This window comes from Pelobates fuscus, chromosome 4 (assembly GCF_036172605.1).
Source record: "Pelobates fuscus isolate aPelFus1 chromosome 4, aPelFus1.pri, whole genome shotgun sequence".
Taxonomy (NCBI): Eukaryota; Metazoa; Chordata; class Amphibia; order Anura; family Pelobatidae; genus Pelobates; species Pelobates fuscus.
The window spans coordinates 76,784,973-76,805,132 of record NC_086320.1 but is presented as its reverse complement, the minus strand read 5'-3'; positions in this window follow the sequence as shown (position 1 = coordinate 76,805,132).

Here is a 20,160-nt window from a genome sequence, read left to right as displayed (position 1 = left end):
AAATGATCTACCTTGATACCATAATTCTATTATTTCTCAAATGCAGAGGTCGGTATCTGTAGCTTACTTAGTTATGCTTAGACTTGCAGGTACCCAGAAACAAACACAAAAGGTATAGGGGTTGGCAGGCTTATGGGGACATGCCAGTGATGCAAGTTGCATGAGTGGTGCCTCACAAAATATGCATGCCTTCTGTCCAGCCTCACTCAGGGCAGACACTGGAGAGAGCACCACGGAGCTCGTTCTGCATTTGCCTAATGCCTTTAGCACAGTGCGAGGATGCTGTGCTTGCTGTGAATAATTCCCTATTGTTCCAAGGTGCAGGAAACCCGGGAACAAAATCATGACCGTTCATGATGATGATTAGGAGGTCAGCAATCACGCAAAGGCATGAAGACACTACTTGTCTTCATGCCTTTGCACAAATACAAAAACACAAATACAAAAACAGAGATTAAAACACATCTATGCACACAAATAGTCATGCCCAACACATCACACATACAAACACTCTCTTGAACAGTGTCAAACAGACACACCCTCATACAAACATGCATACATATTTTGCAGTGACACAAAATCAAATATATAGATACACATACAGACTCTCTAATTCACACAGAGATATATACACACAGGCACTGAAGGGGTTAATGTCTGGAATGCAACAGATTAAGCACGGGCAGTGGTAGTAAATATCTCATTAAATCACTAGCGCAATAGATAGGCAGAGGCTGCTCATCAGTTGCATCCTAAGAGAACTAATAGTTGGAAGGTGTTGCTGAAACTGAACTGGTTAATAAGTTTACTCCCTGCAGCTCTGTCCTGCGTCCAGAAGGGGAAATTCTCTTTCATTCTTACTGCAGAGTGAAAAAAAAATCTCACAGCCACCATTGGGGAGATTGCTTATTAATGTAATATATGGTGTAATTGCCCTTGTGGCTGACTAACTCTACTATAAGACATCTCCTTCCTGGCTGCAGCTCACAGCTGGTAGGAGTAAAGTTTAGAAGTAAAAGAGGGGATTGGACTTTTGTAGAAAAGAGGTTATGTGGGAAAGAAAAGTTCCTTATAAGATTTTCAGGCCATGATGTCCTGCTGTTCTCGTTCCTCTTCCTCTTTTGTTTCTGTTTGCAATACCCTGTTCTGGTCATGTGGTTGACAGTGCAAAGACTAGTTCCTATATACTATCAATTACATTGAAGGCTAGATAATATTGATAGGGTTATTCACTAAAGAGAAAATTCATAGTGAATTTAAGTCAAAATAACCAAACTGTAAAAATTCCACCCTTTCTTACAGTTATGCTAATCTGGTATTAAATTTGAATTCACACTACACTACCTTTACGCAGCACATCTATCATAAATTCAAATGTGGCATCTACCACCCATGAAAAAATGATGGGTAGACATAGAACATTCAATCTTTGGATGAGACCACCCCTCCCTCTACATATGGACCACCCCTTAACCCCTCCCCCCCCCCCCGACATCCCCACTATAACCTGCTCCCTTGACCTATGGGATAAAATTCACCTTACATATGACCTCTCATCCTACCTTTCACCGATGACCCCTGTTCTACAGAACAGACTGTTTCCCCCGGGAATTACGGCACAACACTTTGCCCAATTTGAGATGAGAGAAATATCGTGACAATGTCACCTATACACCAATAACCAAAGCATCCCCTATGCTGAGATCCCCGAAGCCAACTCACTTTCGACATTCGACTACTTTCAATATATGCAACTCCGAAGCTTTGCAGAAACACCTAGCATACAACAAGCAGGCAAATTGCCACTCACCAGCTTCGAAAGAGACTGTGCAATAGCCCCAACTAGGAAAAGCCAAATCTCAGACATATACCTCACAATTGCAACACATACAACCCATATCTCTCTTCCATATATAGCTGCGTTGGAGACAGACTTGGGAGCACCTGATGACGCGGGAGACTGGTCAGACATTTGGAAGGCCATATCAACCCTTACAATTTGCATGACACATAAAGAACAGGCCTACAAGATGCTATTCTGATGGTACCTGACACCCCAACGACTGGCCATTATGCATAAACTGCCCACAAATCTTTGCTGGAAACAATGCGGGACTATAGGAACATTCCTCCACTGCTGGTGGACATGCCCCAAAATCAAATATGGCAATCCATCACATCACTCCTTACAAGACTACTGACCAACCCTTTTCCCCTTAGAACCATGGGCATTACTCTTCTCCAAACCACTGGACACATTCAACAGAGCAGAAAATAAATTAATAGCACGAGTAGCCATGGCTACGCGCAGAGCAATTGGAGAGGTCTGGTCTTCCACAAGCATTCCCACACCAAGGGTGATACTCAAGAAAATACAGGACCAGATAGACATGGACAGACTCACAGCTCAAATCCATGAGACCCACAAAACATTCCACAAGATATAGGATGCCTGTCTAGAAAGGGACACATCACTTCCCTGGTAATTAAACACTACTGCACCTGGGGTGAGGCCCCTACTTTATGTGTGCTGCACTGTGCTGCTGAGTGGAGGCATGCTGTTGCAGCCTCTGTTTACTCTGTGAGCCACAGTGTATTTTATTTGGCCACTGTTAAGATTACAACCCTAGAGGGTTTCTGTGAGCATTGCCTGCTACTATTGTAGTCTGGTCTGTTTGCCCTGCATCCTGAAATTTCCTCTTAATTTGTGCCTTTTACAAGGTTCTCCAATATCATGGACCTTTACCTGTCTACTCTTTTGGGTGAGCCCCAATTCTGTGTCACACGAGTTGCCACAATGGAAGATTCCCTGGCTAACCCTGTGGAATTTCAGGTCATGAGGCAAGCAGAGGTGGCGGTATTTGTGGAGAAAACCCTCTAAAATATGCTGACAGGGGGGGCGTTCACTTCACAGATACCACCCCACTATGGGGCGGACTCTGATGCCTTGGATGTCTCCGCTTAGGGGTCTCCCCATCACAGCAAGTATCACTGGAAGGCACTAGACCTTTACGGTCTATGGACAAAGCCTCCACCAAATGCAGTTTTCTGAATCCGGCACCTGCTCCAACCCCACAGATAGACCCTCCTCAGGTGAGGACCGTGACCTACCTCATTATCTGTCCATCCTGGAGAAAAGGCATAGAGAGGCATCAGGTTCTGATGACGACTGGGATTCGGAATCCACATATGGCTCCACCAGATGACTGAGGGTGATGGTACCTTGCACGCTCCTGCCCAAGAAGATACAGAAGTGATCCTGGATCCTACTGATCATTAGCGATTTACCACACCACACAACATCCATCACCCACTTTCAGGAGACTGGTCCCCTCCTGAACACTTGGCCAACTCTAAGCACCTGTGGCTCTGCTAGCCTCTGGATAAAGATGTCTGTAACCGCTTACGGTCAGACTGCCCATGCCCTTCCCTCCCAGACAGAATAACACACCTGAGTTTGATTAGCGGACGATGGTCATGAATATGGGTGTATATGGGTACACCTGTTAATGTTCTCACTTTCCTCATTAAGATCCGAACCTCCAGGAGGAAGATGTTCTGTGGTAACCTCTCTAGGGGGGTGTTCAGCAGGGCTGCTCAACAGCGGGGCCGTGTCATCTATCGCATCAGGCCATCAAACCCTGTATCTCGCTACCACATCCTTTTTACCTGAAGTGGGTGGGAGACAACCCTTCTGGTACTCCAGGCAATTGGACGGAGGACACAAAACCCACAGATGCACTAGATTCCATTTTTCCTCAGGTAAGCATCTCTATGGTATTATCAAATGTGCTTCCTACAATGCCCACATGAGATACCATCACTTCAAGGTAGAACGCATTCAAACTTAATAAGGGACCTTTATCACATAGGGGACTGGTTTGCTAAACTGGGCATGAAGACACGTCCTGTCAATCCCTTTCCACCCCTCTTGCTGATGATATCTATGTTCCCTGTGACGCAGTCAACCTTGGCACTTCACTTGCCTCTTCAGCTCCTGAGTGCTTCAAGACACTACTGAAACCGGTGATCGCTCATGTAAGGGCCAGGAGGTTGAGTTGCATTATTTACTTGGACGATATGTTCAGTTCTGAGGGGTATAGACTAGAATTGGGCATTTGTTTTTTCATACAAATGGATTACCGTACGGAAATTTGCATTTTCATTCATTCGTATGAATAGCAAATAACGAATGGCTAGACAAACGAATGAACGAACAAACAAATGGACGTTCAACAAAATTCTTCCATGAGCTTTTCATCTGTTCGTTCATTTGGCTTTTTCTATTACACTGTCTGTGTAATTCAAAAAGCCGAACTATATATTCAATTCATTCGTTCATTCGTTAGTTCTGTTCACTGTAGTTTATTGTGTGAAATATTTATAGAAACATAGAAACATAGAATGTGACGGCTGATAAGAACCATTCGGCCCATCTAGTCTGCCCAGTTTTCTAAATACTTTCATTAGTCCCTGGCATTATCTTATAGTTAGGATAGCCTTATGCCTATCCCACGCATGCTCCTTTACTGTGTTAACCTCTACCACTTCAGCTGGAAGGCTATTCCATGCATCCACTACCCTCTCAGTAAAGTAATACTTCCTGATATTATTTTTAAACCTTTGTCCCTCTAATTTAAGACTATGTCCTCTGGTTGTGGTAGTTTTTCTTCTTTTAAATATAGTCTCCTCCTTTACTGTGTTGATTCCCTTTATGTATTTAAATGTTTCTATCATATCCCCCCTGTCTCGTCTTTCCTCCAAGCTATACATGTTAAGATCCTTTAACCTTTCCTGGTAAGTTTTATCCTGCAATCCATGAACCAGTTTAGTAGCCCTTCTTTGAACTCTCTCTAAGGTATCAATATCCTTCTGAAGATATGGTCTCCAGTACTGTGTACAGTACTCCAAGTGAGGTCTCACCAGTGTTCTGTACAATGGCATGAGCACTTGACTCTTTCTACTGCTAATACCTCTCCCTATACAACCAAGCATTCTGCTAGCATTTCCTGCTGCTCTATTACATTGTCTGCCTACCTTTAAGTCCTCAGAAATAATCACCCCTAAATCCCTTTCCTCAGATGTTGAGGTTAGGACTCTATCAAATATTCTGTACTCTGCCCTTGGGTTTTTACGTCCAAGATGCATTATCTTGCACTTATCCACATTAAATGTCAGTTGCCACAACTCTGACCATTTTTCTAGTTTACCTAAATCATTAGCCATTTGGCTTATCCCTCTTGGAACATCAACCCTGTTACATATCTTAGTATCATCCGCAAAAAGACACACCTTACCATCAAGACCTTCTGCAATATCACTAATAAAAATATTAAAGAGAATGGGTCCAAGTACAGATCCCTGAGGTACCCCACTGGTGACAAGCCCAAGCTTTGAATATACTCCATTGACTACAACCCTCTGTTGCCTGTCACTCAGCCACTGCCTTACCCATTCAACAATATTGGAATCCAAACTCAAAGATTGTAGTTTATTGATAAGCCTTCTATGTGCAACAGTGTCAAAAGCCTTACTGAAATCTAGGTAAGCAATGTCTACTGCACCATCCTGATCTATAATTTTAGTTACCCAATCAAAAAAATCAATAAGATTAGTTTGGCATGATCTCCCTGAAGTAAACCCATGTTGTCTCTGATCTTGAAATCCATGTGTTTTTAGATGTTCAACAATCCTATCCTTTAACATGGTTTCCATCACTTTCCCCACTACTGAAGTAAGGCTTACTGGCCTATAGTTGCCCGACTCCTCCTTATTACCTTTCTTGTGAATGGGCACAACATTCGCTAACTTCCAATCTTCTGGGACTACTCCTGTTAACAATGATTGGTTAAATAAATCTGTTAATGGTTTTGCTAGTACACCACTAAGCTCTTTTAATAGCTTTGGGTGTATTCCATCAGGTCCCATTGACTTATTTGTCTTTACTTTTGACAGTTGAAATAGAACCTCTTCCTCTGTAAACTCACATTTAATAAATGACTCATTTATCCTTTTTTTTAACAGAGGTCCCTTTCCTTCATTTTCAGCTGTAAATACCGAACAAAAATATTAATTGAGGCAGTCAGCTAGACCTTTATCCTCATCTACATACCTTCCTTCTTTTGTTTTTAATCTAACTAATCCTTGTTTTACTTTTCTTTTCTCATTATGTATCTAAAAAAAGTTTTGTCCCCCTTTTTTACTGACTGTGCTATTTTCTCTTCTGTGTGTGATTTGGAAGCTCTTATAACTTGCTTAGCCTCTTTCTGCCTAATCTTATAGGTCATTCTGTCTTCCTCACTCTGGGTTTTTTTTATAATTACTAAATGCTAACTTTTTGTTTTTTACTATTTTGGCCACATCTGTGGAGTACCACAAGTGTTTCTTGAATTTTTTGCTTTTACTGACAAGCCTAATGCAATTTTCTGTTGCCTTCAGTAGTGCAGCTTTTAAATAATCCCATTTATTTTGGACTCCATTATGTATTACAAACTGCTGAATGAGCAATACAAATGCACAGATGCAATAATAATGTGAGTGAGCCGAATGGCGTTCACGCACCGAACAAAAAAATAATGGTTGCATTCATATCAACTGCTGCTTTTTCCATGCATTGCTTTGGCATAGGGGACAATATGGGGATAGTAGAAATGAATGAGCGAATTAAGTAATTTGCATCAATTTGTTTATTCGTTCATTCGGATGCCTTGCATGAAACAAAGAGTATGGGAGTGAGCTGATTTTAATTTATCCAATCAGCTCACTACTGTGACATGATGCTGTAGGGGCTTATCCAATGGTGAGTGCTTTAGTGGGGATTTACAAAAATAACCAAAAATCAGTATAAAAGCAGGCATGGAATCTTTCTCCGCACTTCTTTTGATGGTGAAACACTGTGCTTCTGTGTTAGCCTCATTACTTGTCGTTTTTTTATTATTTTGGTGAGTCTTGGTGTGCCTGCCATTTCTCACTTGTTAAATTTGAGACTATTCCTGAGACATTTTTTTTTTATTTTAGTGCTTTCTGAGAGCTGTGCTACTGACTGAGTCAGTTTTCCACACGGTGCCTGGCTGGCACTGCCAGTGCCTGCCTTCCTTGCTTGCTTAGTTTTCCACACGGTGCCTGGCTGGCACTGCCAGTGCCTGCCTTCCTTGCTTGCTTACTGGCTACAGCAACCAGGTTTTACTTTTTATAACAATTCAGCTTTTTTAAATGTAATAATTGATTAGCTTAAATTGATTTAAAGTAAAGGTAGAATCAATCAAGTACTTTAGCTTAGTGGGCCTGAGGGCTTCTGCCCTAGGGGTAGACTAGTTTGTTGGCCTAGAAGAAAATAAATATAGTTTAGCTGTTAGGTCTTTTTAGCAGCAAAGCTACATTAGTTGATTTTTGTTAGACATTGATCTCACAGAGGTACAGCTGTTGCTGCAGTGCTGTTTCATGTGTTAATTTTCTGTCAGTCTCGGCTAAGTGTGTTTGACTGGGTTTTAATTTTTAAGTGAATCTATACTCCAGTCCACACACAAAGTTAGTTTAATCTGTGCTAGTAAAATTACAACTACTAGCACAGAGTCACAGTGACTGACCGACTGATTTTTGTGTCACTCACTCACTGACTGTGTGCTTCTAGTGGCTGTCTCATTGACAGCCGCTAGAGGTTCTTCCGCGCTTCTCACTGTGATTTTCACAGTGAGAAGACGCCAGTGTCCATAGGAAAGCATTGAGAATGCTTTCCTATGGACTGACTAAATGCGCGTGCGGCTCTTGCCACGCATGCACATTCAGCCGATGATGTCCAAAGGAGGAGGAGTCCCCAGCACAGAGGGAGCCCGGTGCTGGAGAAAGGTAAGTGTTTAACCCCTTCCTCCAACTTCAGCCTGGCGTGAGGGGGGCCATGAGGGTGGGGGCACCCTCAGGGCACTATAGTGCCAGGAAAACGAGTTTGTTTTCCTGGCACTATAGTGGTCCTTTAAGTAAGCTGTTCTGACTGCTGGTATGAAGAAATTACTTATCTTTAACTGATTATTAGTTCAGTTAGTGTGATACCGGAGAAACTGACGGAAGCCAAGCACAGAGAAGTAGACACAGGTTTCTTCAGGAAGGAAGATATTCTTTATTCGATTCACCGACCGGGGCTCAGAGGGACTAATGTCACCAAAAAACAGCAAAGTCTGAGCCCAGAACTGACTGTGTAAATGCATGATATAGACATATAGCTCCTCCTATAGTTAACTCTACCCACATATACTCTTTACCCAATCAGCTGAACAAAGCCTTACTTCCCTTACCTGTTAGACCACATGGCTCACCCAGAACAATGGAGGAGGGGAAGTGTTTTCAGTTCCTGCATTCCTGCACTTGCTCAGTACACTGTTGATTGTATCTTAGCTACGTGTAACTGACTAACTGATACACCAACATACACATATGCCACGTGGAAATCTCGGCCTACTAAATTTAATTTATACCGAGCTTCCACCACATTCCCCCCTTTGATGCTTCTGATATATATATAATAATTCCAGATGCATCACCTAATCATCGCTTACTTACACCTCAAGTTGCCATGAATCAGAACAGACCTCGTAAGCATCTTAGCATCATTACAAATTCCTTCAGCACTCCTCATCCTGAATATATTCTCTCTGGGCTAAGGGTTCATACTTGCAAACAGCCATTACATGCACAGCTGTTTTCCTTTCTGTCGTGCTCTCTATAACACTCTGTATGGACCCAATTACCAATGGAACCAAACATGGTAGAAAGAGACACAACACTATAATCAACATGACTCCTCCTACCAATGTCTTGATCCCTCCAAGCTGCTCATACCTACTTCCAAACCAACTACTAGAATTGTACCCGTTCCAGGCTTCAGTCGGTACATGCGTCAGTTTAGCCATGTGGCTTGTGAGATCAGCCACTGCCTGCCCTTCATCATCTATGTGCAGACAACTGTTGCTTAGATTTAACTTTCCACATACACCTCCTTCTATTTGCACTGGAAGTGAATGGAGGACTTTATCAACAGCCCAACTGGTTTACCTGGTAAGAAGGCTATGTGCTTTACAGAGGAATCCATAATTGCCTAATGGTAAAATGAGGCTTGAATCCCTGTATTAGAATACAATAACACTTAATGGGCATACAGTTTGGCTGTTAACCAGTTCCCTCACATATTACATCCCTCCTATTGGCAATGAAGCACGCTAAGGTAGCCAGTGCCACTCATTATCTTCCCAGCTACCTACATTCAAGGATGCTAGCTTCTTTTTATGATTCACATCATAAACTTTAACTCCCAAGGTCTCTCCTGTTTCAATTGGCAACAAGAAGAAGGATGGTTTGAGCATACCTAATACACATGCCCCTTCCCAGTCCTGTGGTAACTCCGAATAGGCTTTCTTACCACAGATCCAGTACGAATTTGCTGGGGCTTTCCAACTAGATGTAGCAGATAGGTCAAACCACACATCCTTTAAATTGGTATAAATTGCAAACGGATTAGGTGGTTCTGAGACATTTGAAGCTGACCACCAAGTTGTATCTTTTGTACTATCATTATAAGCTTTTTGCCTTAGACAAGTCAATTCTCCTACAGATGTATTAAACATTATTCTTTTCCTTGCTATGCAAACATAACCTATAATGGAGGTCTTTAATCGCCACTCAGATTTACCTCTAACACTCACTTGATAATCAGTTTGAGAAGATATTAACTGTTCAACTGTCTCAGAACCGGAATACATTACCTCCTTTGCTTCCCATGGCCATTGGTCTCTCATGTTAGTACCTCCACACACATAGCAGTTGGTTACATTAAGACTACCAGCAATGCTTTCGGATAGATCTATAAATAAGTTTTTCGCATTATGGGGGATCTTATTTTCCACACTCATCTCCTCATAGAAGGAATGAAAGACCTGATGAGTCTGGGTTGCTACAGTATCGGTCTCTATTCATATAAATAATATTGTCCCAGGATCCAAACCTGTTCCATATATCTGGAACCCAAATAAGTTCCCAAACCTATCTATGAATTGTTCTGGGTCATTGATAAGTATATGGACTGGGTTACACTCCCTAGACTTACAATATGGCTTGGTAGGCAACTTAGTGATGATCATATCCTTATCTACTGTCTGTCCCCAGGTTGCCCACCCTACACAGGACCAATACGGTCAATAATTATATCTTTATTTGGGCACTTTGGATCCATATATTTGTACTTACTACTGGGGCAAATATATTTATCATTAGACCCATACGTTCTTTCCCATTTAAGATCACCACATGCATTCCACGGTTTCCTACCACCTGATATCGCCTTACATGCATCAAATAGCAGAACACCTGAAGAATGTACGGTTTCTAGTATGGTCTTATTTATCAGGGTCCCCTGTGAGTCTCCATTCCGAATAGTCAACCAAATTGTACGGGGTTGATACTCTGGACTAAAACACCTAGGTTCTCCTGCTCTTAGATGGCATACACTATAATCTATACTCAAGTATCTACACTTAGATACATGTCCTTTACACTCATATTGTGAATGCCAAATAAGGGTCTGGGAAATATGATTGCCTATTTTCGTAGTCTTAATGCAAACCTCACAGCCTGGTGTGTCGGTACCTCTACCTTCCTGAATAATTAAAAAACACAAATATACACATTATCAAACACATCACTCCTGACATATTTGTCCTGACTTCGACCATGCGATGGCACCTTAGCTTCCAGGAGGTGAGGGCTGCAGAGAATGGAGTCCTTCCTGATCCTCACTTTTGTTCACAAAGGTTTTTCCTCTGGCTTAACGTTGGTAGGTGGTCAGGCTTTATTGTGGCCGTCAAAACACCTACTTGTAGATCTTTGTTGATGTTCCCTTTTAACAATATTCTCTTTGCAAAAAACACTTTTAATCCAACTGGGTCACACGCTTCAACCGGATCTTGCAAGGATTATCTGGATCTATGGTAGCTTGTCAGGAATCTGCCACTGTTGTTTTTTTACCCTAGAGTGATGAATCCACGGAGTCACTTCTACAACCTTTACAACTGTTGGGGTAGATAAAAGAACAACATAGGGACCTCTCCACTTGGAACCTAATGGAACAGTGTTCCATTCTTTTATCCACACTTGATCCCCTGGATGGTAAGAATGAACAGGTGGATATATGTTCACAGGTAACCTATCTTGCACCTATTTCTGTACCTTCATCATAGTTTTACTCAACTCAGCCACCTACAGCCGAGTAATTCCATCATCAAACTGACATAAATCTCCTCCTAAATTACTGAGTATGGAAGGTGGATGCCCATACATAATTTTTCAGCAGTACCCCAGAAACAAAAGAAAGCATCTTTGAGGTCTAGGAAGGTATAGTAGGTTGCCCCACCTGGTATTACAGCAAGCAGATTCTAGGGGATGGGTACCACTGGGTGTATATTGACTACTGCATGATTAACTGCTTTTAGATCTTGTACAGGATGATACTCATCTGATCCCGGCTTCTGAACAGGTAATAATGGAGTGTTCCAAGGGGAGGTACAGAATTTTAGGATGTCATACTTTACACACTTATCCACATAGGTTTGTATATTTTTCTTAGCCCTCTATAATATATGGTACTAACTAAGGCTAACAGGATACGCTCCAAGCTTTAATTCAATGTGTCTTGGTGGAATATTGCGAGCAAGTCCTGGAGGATTATTCTCTGTCCATATTCTTGAAATGTCAAATAAGGATTAATCACTCTTAGGGTCTGTATTTGTTATTATAGAGTAGAAGTGCCCTTCTTCTTCCCTTTGCACCGATACTGATATTATGCCTGGTGATCTATTAAACTTCAGAGACGTTGATCCGTTGGGTTTAAAAGTTATCTGGGCTTGAAGCTTTGATAATAGATCTTGTCCTAGAAGCTGAACTGGACACTCCAGCATATATAGGAACTGGTGCTTAACAAAATGGCCTCCTAGAATACAAGTATGACGCCTGAGAATTGGTCTAGCAGTGCTTTTCCCAGTAGCTCCTATCATAGTTATAGTCTTCCTGAAGGAGGAGCAACTAGGTTAGTTACCACAGAGTACTCAGCACCAGTGTCAATCATGAAAGAGCTCCTATTTCCCTCTATTGATACATCGACCATAGGCTGCACTCGGCTAAAGGGGGATGGAGCCCAGTCGGTATCAATAGTCTTCCATGACAGTGGCAGCCAGACCGGCAAAATCTCTATCTTCTCTATCCCTTAATCTCTGGGTAGGAAAATAGTATCTACTTCCCTGAACACCTCCTCTGTTACTACTGTCATTCCCTCCAAGACTTTCTCTATAGCCACCTGTGTAACCATCTCGTAACCTTCTCTCTTGTCTTATCTATAACTTGCTTTATATTCCCTCTGTGGGCAGTCACTTTTCTACTTCCTCCCTTACTCAGCCTATTCTCAACTCCTCTATTGCCCTCCCTTCCCTGTCTGTCTACACTTATGATAGCTACAGCTAGCATATCTGCCTTCAACCTCATTTTACGTTCTTCCTCCTGCTTTGTTTCAATCTCCCTGTTCATATACACCTGACTTGCAATTTCCATTAACTGTGATATGGACATTCCTACAAATCCCTTTAACTTTAGCAATTTTCTTTTGATATCACCTTGGATCTGGCTGACAAATGCTGAGTTGTTCTCATGGGCATCTGAATTAAAAGGAGTATATAATCTATATGACTCCAGCAATCTCTCATAGAAAGCACTAGGTGACTCGTCGGCTTTCGTAAAGGAATTATGGGTCTTCCAATTAAACAGATAAGTCATGGTGAAAGGGACAAACAAATACAGGGTCTGCCAACTGTAATTGACCATTAATATCAATGTGTGGTGGACCAGGGGTAAGCTGCAGTGGCATTGGTAAATGTCAAAGTTGGAGGGCACCGGTCATTTGTCAGGTTAGGGTGGGACTTAGATAGGGTTGTTTAGTCATAGGTTCCGGTCGGGGAGTGGTGAGGTAGGTGGAAACGGATAAATTAATTTTACTGGTCAGTAACTCGGTTAACAAAATGTTTCGGACAGGGCTAGGAGGAGCCTGACCAGTAACCAAAAATGGTAAAAGTGTATTCCAGCGTCCTATACCATTGACCATTTCATCCAGTTGTATTTCAAAACTAATTTACTGTTACTAAAGGCACACAAGGCTCAGTAATTATAGTGTTATGTCAGTGATCCAGGCAAGCAAGCATAGTTGGTGCCGAGACATGAAAGTGTCATTTAATAAATTAAAAACTGTGTTTCCCTTAACTCTAATACCAGTTCCTCAACATCAGAATATATCTGGATAATTAAAATATCCAAAGATTAACAAAGCACCCATGTGAGCAGCCTTATTCATTTGAGATAGCAGTTGCTTTTCCCCATAGTATTTTTATTCCTACACCAAGACTTCAGCCACTCATTAACCACCCTAATGTTCCCCTGTCTTTTCAGTGTTGTGAGCGGCACATGTAAAACACTACCTTGGATGTCCCTTTCTTCAGTTTACTTCCTAATTCCTGGAACTCATTCTTTAGGACTACTGACCAAAGCCACATTCTCTCCAGACCCTTCCAATAAGTAATCCACTCTCTCAGCAACATGTGTAATTTAAAAGACAGATAACTTTACAGCTGAGGTGATCAGATTGGCATATTATCCTGTCTTTTCTCTTAATAATAGAAGAGAGAGTAATAGAATAGTTCTTAATAGGATCTAAGAACTATATAAAAGTTGTTATGAGTTGCTATAATTGCAAAAGCTGCTGGATATTACACAGTTACAGTTGGGCAAATATCAGTTAATATTAGGATTTTATAGACAATGGATAAGGGATAATTGTAGCAGTTTGCAATAAAACAATGGTGGAGAAAGAAAGACACAATTATATTTTTTGTCTGTGCATGAGTGTGTGTGTGTGTTTATGCAAGATTTTGGAAGTAGTAGAAGTTTCATGCCAGAAGTGGCTCTGATATTAAAATATTTTGTGGCTATAGTCCTGTTTGATTTCTATTGGTTTTGACTTATAGTTAAAAAGCTTTACATCAAAATTATTGCATTTAAAAAAAATATTTTTATGTAAACATAATTAAAAGATTAAAAACAAAAAAAGTTATTATTTAATTTTTTTATTCGTAATATCATTCCTATGCTTAAGAAACCCAACTATAGATTATAGAAATGTATGACCATGCTATATTTATCTCTCCGTTTAGAATAATTATTATTATTGCTGCCTCGTTTTCTCTGTTTATGAGGTACATGTTTTTTATAATTTACTGGCCTCGTTCTTCTTTGAAATTAAATAGAGTGACTGGAAAATGCTTGTGATGTTTGGTTCAGAAGATAGTATAGCAATATTTCACTAAAGCTGAACACGTCCTTTGATCATTGTAAAAATAGGAAGCCATGCTGAGATGTTCATAGTATGAACAGGCAGTTTTCAGTGGCAGTTGGAAGTGAAGCTAGGAGAGAGACACCAGTAAGGCTTCTCTTTGCCTGCATCGTGGGATTGACATAGATAAAGTATCACTTCAGACATGTGGCTAGTACTGATATAAAGTTTATAATGGCCCATGAACCCAGGCAGAAGAAAGGAATGCAAAATGTATATACTTGATTTCAGGCAGTGGAACATGAAATAATATTTACTCCAGTGCACCGAGCAAACACACTGAATTACCTATGACCAGTTGCTGGATATATTTTATAATGGAGCATATATTCTCAGTTTCTTTGCAGCCTAAACTGCTTAATTTTCCTCTAGGGACCAATAAAAAGAATTCACAGGGCTCTTGTGTGCCTAACTAGAACATATCAGTGTGATCTTTCTATATCTGTTTATATACCACAGGAAATGTTAACATAATACTTGGAACCATGGTGATGCCAGAGTTCCAATGGGGCAAGAATAGCTGTTTTTATTATATAGTAATTGAGTGCTTTACAATTTAGGTGTTTATTGGTGTGTCTTTTACGATATCTGTGAACTAATTTGCTTTTGTCGTAAAACACCGTTTTAACCTTTTTCAGGTCCAAAGCTTATTGATTTATATTTGGACATCATTTTGGTCTAAGGTTAAAACCTTTTTGAAAGAAGTTTTGAATACAGTATACATGTATCATATAATCACATCAGTTAGATATCAAATTCTCTATTACGTGATTACCAATCTGAATCACAAGGAGATTCACATATTTCTTTATCCAAGCTACTTCATCACTTTTATAGAAGGGTTTTCTTAGCACACCTCGGGCTTTGGCCTACAGAACCCCAATGGGGACATTATTTCTTTGATATAAGAGAAAAAAATCAGGCATTTGTCTACAGTGAATATTGCCTCTAGGCTGAGACACATTAATGCTTATGGTCTAATCGTATGGAGCATTTGGAGAATTCGTGCTTATTGTAAATAGAATAGAAGTGACAAGAGAGAAGGATCTTGTTTAGTAATTAATGTGCAGCGTATCCCTTAATGAGACGTTCATCAAACATATGTTTTCTACCATTCTATGTAAAGTCAAACACTGGTTTGACTTCTTATCATTATGTTATGTATTAAACAGATATTTTATACATGCATGTAAAGATACGAAGACAATTCAGTGCACAATTTTGAGAGAGTATGTATAAACCACTCAGAAGAGACTTGCACTTTTTTTTTGCTTGGTGAGGCTTTTTTATTACTTTATAGAGAGAAATTTCAAATGTATAGAAAATAATGGGATGTAGGTATTTAATAAACTGCCATTCATTTTCAGATATACAGTTTTGACCCATTAATCTCTTTTTACACTACCATACTTACCACGACCACTGCAGTGCTTTGAAGTGGTGATGGGTGTCTGGATGTGCAGAATTTCACTGCACATACAGAGTTTAACCACTTTGCTGCTGGAGATGAAACACCACCTCTGGTATGGTCATTGGGGTGTTGCTATTCAGACCAGAACAAGAGTTTCAGGCTGACTAATGTTATTTCTGTACATATTTCTATACAGATGGCTCAGCTGTCTCTCGCAGCCAATGATTAAATGGTGGGATTGTCACTAACCTTGCTTGTGATGATACCTGGTGCCTGAAGGGATACAGGTAAGATGGCAAATCATTCAAAAATGTTTGCCACATTACCGGGGCATGGGGTTAGCTTACCACTCACATCATAACCACGAGAGCGAGCTTTAGTGGTTATGATGCTAAGAATAACCATGGAGTAACTCATTAGTTATGTTGTTTCACACAATTTGCCATAATATATCCTATACCACATACCATCCAGTTTACAATTATTCATCTCATATGTTATCTCAACCTACATGCCATTATACAAACTGCTCACCATTCTTGACACACTGGTAGTGATGTCGCGAACATTAAATTTTCGGTTCGCGAATGGCGAACGGGAACTTCCGCAAACGTTCGCGAACCGGTGAACCGGGCAGGCGACTCTTTCTGGCCACAAAAGTGATGGAAAAGTTGTTTCAAGGGGACTAACACCTGGACTGTGGCATGCCGGAGGGGGATCCATGGCAAAACTCCCATGGAAAATTACACAGTTGATGCAGAGTCTGGTTTTAATCCATAAAGGGCAGAAATCACCTAACATTCCTAAATCACAATGGATATGGATTGACACCTGACATATGACATATTCACACCTTGACAGATAGATTGACACCTGTCATCAGGGACCCTGATACACACTGACACAGAGCAGAATAGGGACTGTTCCCCCCACATAGGGTCACTTGGCAGATATGGATTGACAGCTGTCCTCAGAGACCATGATACACACTGACACAGAGCAGAATAGAGACTGTTCCCCCTACATAGGGTCACTTGGCAGATATGGATTGACACCTGTCCTCAGAGACCATGATACACACTGACACAGAGTAGAATAGAGACTGTTCCCCCTACATCGGGTCACTTGGCAGATATGGATTGAAACCTGTCCTCAGAGACCATGATACACACTGACACAGAGCAGAATAGAGAATGTTCCCCCTACATAGGGTCACTTGGCAGATATGGATTGACACCTGTCCTCAGAGACCTAATTGTGTAATAATGGTAATACTATTACCTATTATATAATATTGGCAGGGGCAAGGAAATTCCCTCTAAATAGATGGGTATAGGCAGAGAGTATGGAGACCGGAGTGATAAAGTGTCAATAAGGTGATATAAAGTTAAAAGCATCACAGACACACAGACACCCTTTCTCTTAGCTAGTTTCCAGAAATGCTGGATAGGTAGAAGGGCTATAAAGACTCAGAGAGGTCTAAGAAGAATCCTCTAAACTAGCCCTTAAATCCTCTAAACGAGTCCTTAAACACCTTCAAGGGTGTTCTAAGCTAAAGCTCAATCTAAACGTTTAGATGACTGCCTGATTTCCCATCACAGATGCTGGCTAGGAATAACAGTGTGCAAGACAAAGAGTGGGTCTAAGTGCCCATAGTGCAGTAAAGTGTCCCTAGTGAAGTGAAAAAGAGAATAACGAGCGGGCGCCCAAGAGAATAACGAGCTGCCGCCCTATCAGTGGACGTGTATATGGCATCGATTTTAGGAACCGGGAGATGGAAAAAGATGCTTGGTCGGTCCTCCTACTTCAAATTTGGGGCACTGCACGTGCAATCTAATGTGCCACCAGATAGGAGTGGTGTGTTAAGTAGTACTATTCCTATCAGTTTAATCCCTGTTATGTGCCTTTTTTTTGTTTGGTTTTTGAAGCCACAGTGCAGCACCAGAGGGCCGAAAAATTAGGCATGTACACATGCCTAAAAAATTAGGTATTGTTGCAGCCACTGCTGTTGCAGCCACTGCTGTAGCAGCGGCCATGAAAATTGATGTTTGTTTCCCAGGCAGAAAGTGCCCTAAAACATTGCGGCTTGAACCCTAGTTGGTGGCGGATAGGTCACGCAAGTCAACCGGCATTCAGAGCTAAAATACAGCAGCGTGTGGACCATTTATAGCCCAAGGCAGCTCATCTCATCAGGCTTTTTTTTGTTGAATGTACCGCCCACTGTCAGTCCCTTTGGGATCCATCCCTCATTCATCTTAATAAAGGTGAGGTAATCTAGACTTTTTTGACCTAGGCGACTTCTCTTCTCAGTGACAATACCTCCTGCTGCACTGAAGGTCCTTTCTGACAGGAAACTTGGAGCGGGGCAGGCCAGAAGTTCTATCGCAAATTGGGATAGCTCAGGCCACAGGTCAAACCTGCACACCCAGTAGTCAAGGGGTTAATCGCTCCTCAGAGTGTCGATATCTGCAGTTAAGGCGAGGTAGTCTGCTACCTGTCGGTCGAGTCGCTCTCTGAGGGTGGATCCCGAAGGGCTGTGGCGATGCGTAGGACTTAAAAAGCTCTGTATGTCCTCCATCAACTAGAGGTCTTTAAAGGGTCCTGTCCTTGCCGGCGTGGCTGTGGGAGGAGGAGGATGACTTTCACCTCTTCTCCTGTGAGATTCCTGTTGTGCTGTGACATCACCCGTATACGCTGTGTAAAGCATACTTTTTCATTTATTTTGCAAATGCTGCATCCTTTCCAACTTGTTGTAATTCGGTAACATTTCCGCCACTTTCTGCTTATACTGGGGGTCTAGTAGCGTGGACACCCAGTACAGGTTGTTCTCCTTCAGACTTTTTATACGAGGGTCCCTCAACAGGCACGACAGCATGAAAGACCTCATTTGCACAAGGTTGGATGACGAGTTACTCATTTCCCGTTCCTCCTCCTCAGTGATGTCAATGAAGGTATGTTCTTCCCCCCAGCCACGTACAACACCATGGGTACCAGATAGGTGACAATGAGCACCCTGGGATGCCTGTTGTGGTTGGTCTTCCTCCTCCTCCTCAAAGCCACATTCCTCCTCTGACTCCTCTTCCTCTCAATCCTCTTCCAGCGTTGCCGCAGGTCCAGCAAGCGATGTTGATAAGGCTGTTTCTGGTGGTGATGGTGACCACAACTCTTCCTCTTCCTCTTCACGCTCATCTACGGCCTGATCCAGCACTCTTCGCAGGGCACGCTCCAGGAAGAAAACAAATGGTATGATGTCGCTGATGGTGCCTTCAGTGCGACTGACTAGGTTTGTCACCTCCTCAAAAGGACGCATGAGCCTACAGGCATTGTGCATGAGCGTCCAGTAACGTGGCAAAAAAATTCCCAGCTCCCCAGAGGCTGTCCTAGCACCCCGGTCATACAAATATTCATTAATGGCTTTTTCTTGTTGGAGCAGGCGGTAAAACATTAGGAGTGTTGAATTCCAACGTGTCGGGCTGTCGCAAATCAAGCGCCTCACTGGCATACTGTTTCGCCGCTGGATATCTGCAAAGTGCGCCATTGCCGTGTAGGAACGCCTGAAATGGCCACACACCTTCCTGGCCTGCTTCAGGATGTCCTGTAAGCCTGTGTACTTATGCACAAAGCGTTGTACGATCAGATTACACACATGTGCCATTCACGGCACATGTGTCAACTTGCCCAACTTCAATGCCGCCAACAAATTTGTTCCATTGTCACAAACCACTTTGCCAATATCCAGTTGCTGCGGAGTCAGCCACTCTTCCACCTGTGCGTTCAGGGCGGACAGGAGTGCTTGTCCGGTGTGACTCTCTTCTTTCAAGCAAGTCAAACCCAAGACGGCTTGACAATGCCGTATCCGGGATGTGGAATAGTACCTGGGAGCTGGGGGGGTGCTGTTGATGTGAAGCAAGATGCAGCCGCAGAAGAGGACTCAGCCGAGGAGGTTCTGGAAGAGGATGGAGTAGGAGGAGTAGAGGGGGTGGCAGCAGGCCTGCCTGCAAGTCGTGGCGGTGTCACCAACTCCTCTGCAGAGCCACGCATTCCATGCTTGGCAGCCGTCAGCAGGTTTACCCAATGCGCAGTGTAGGTGATATACCTGCCCTGACCATGCTTTGCAGACCAGGTATCAGTGGTCAGATGGACCCTTGCCCCAACACTGTGAGCCAGACATGCCATTACTTCCTTTTGCACAATCGAGTACAGGTTGGGGATTGCCTTTTGTGAAAAGAAATTTCATCCGGGTACCTTCCACTGCGGGGTCCCAATAGCTACAAATTTTTTGAACGCCTCAGACTCCACCAGCTTGTATGGTAAAAGCTGGCGGGCTAATAGTTTG